The sequence below is a fragment of the Pholcus phalangioides genome, unplaced genomic scaffold, assembly GCF_987345545.1.
Source record: "Pholcus phalangioides strain wild (caught in Gottingen) unplaced genomic scaffold, Ppha-v1.0 ptg000010l_1, whole genome shotgun sequence".
Taxonomy (NCBI): domain Eukaryota; kingdom Metazoa; phylum Arthropoda; class Arachnida; order Araneae; family Pholcidae; genus Pholcus; species Pholcus phalangioides.
Window position 1 is genome coordinate 30,326,596 of NW_028301603.1, and position 767 is coordinate 30,327,362.

The following is a 767-nucleotide window of genomic DNA, read 5'->3' on the forward strand; positions in this document are numbered from 1 at the left end:
TAAAAACGTGGCAATTTTTGTATAGATTGAACATTTGTAACGTCGTAGGCCTGTTGCTCTCTGTGGCGAGACTTTTTAACGGGGAGATCGGCTCGCATTCGCTCCTTGAAGTTGGGAACCACAGAAAACCAACTTCAGCCGACCACCACTGTGGGGTTCGAACCCGGATCCTCGCATCGCGAGTCCGTCACTATAACCACTCGACCACCACAGCGGCAGATGGTGATTACAGGGAAGCAAATTCGTCTCTGTCCCCACGAGGACTCGAACCTCGGTCTCTCGTTTAGCGGACGATTGCTCTACCAATTATGCTATGGAAACAGACCGTTTCTCCGTTGTGGCGTATATACAGGGTGGGGGAAAAAAGTCCGTAAAAACTTTAAAAATTCATAAAAACCGGAAAAATAACCGAAATAAGAAAACGGTTTGCAGTGTTGGCATCGCTAGGTCACGGGGATTTTTCACGGGAAAAAAACAGCCTATAGAAGGCGCTGGTACGAGCGACTTCGGTGTAAATATACAAATGAGATGGTTATAAGAACTTGCGCTCCTAATACACAACCAATGCACAGCTGTAAACCGTGTGTCTGAACAAGGATGCTGAGCGCGAAGGGTAAAGCTTTGTTGGTGAAAGTGTTTTACGTGAACCAGGAATCAGTGGCCATTGCCTCGCGTAAATTCCGAGTTTAGAAGAATGTGAGGAGTTGGAAAAGGGCCTTTTACAGTGGCACACAGGCCTCATAAACGCTTTCAGGCGCTTTCTACCG

At 47.2% G+C, this 767-nt stretch overlaps 1 non-coding gene across 1 annotated transcript; it reads right to left on the reverse strand.

Annotated features, from left to right (window-relative positions):
* Positions 1-249: 249 nt before the first annotated feature.
* On the reverse strand, positions 250-321 carry TRNAS-GCU (transfer RNA serine (anticodon GCU)). The gene has a single exon. It is a non-coding gene; the product is annotated as a tRNA-Ser (tRNA).
* Positions 322-767: the final 446 nt, after the last annotated feature.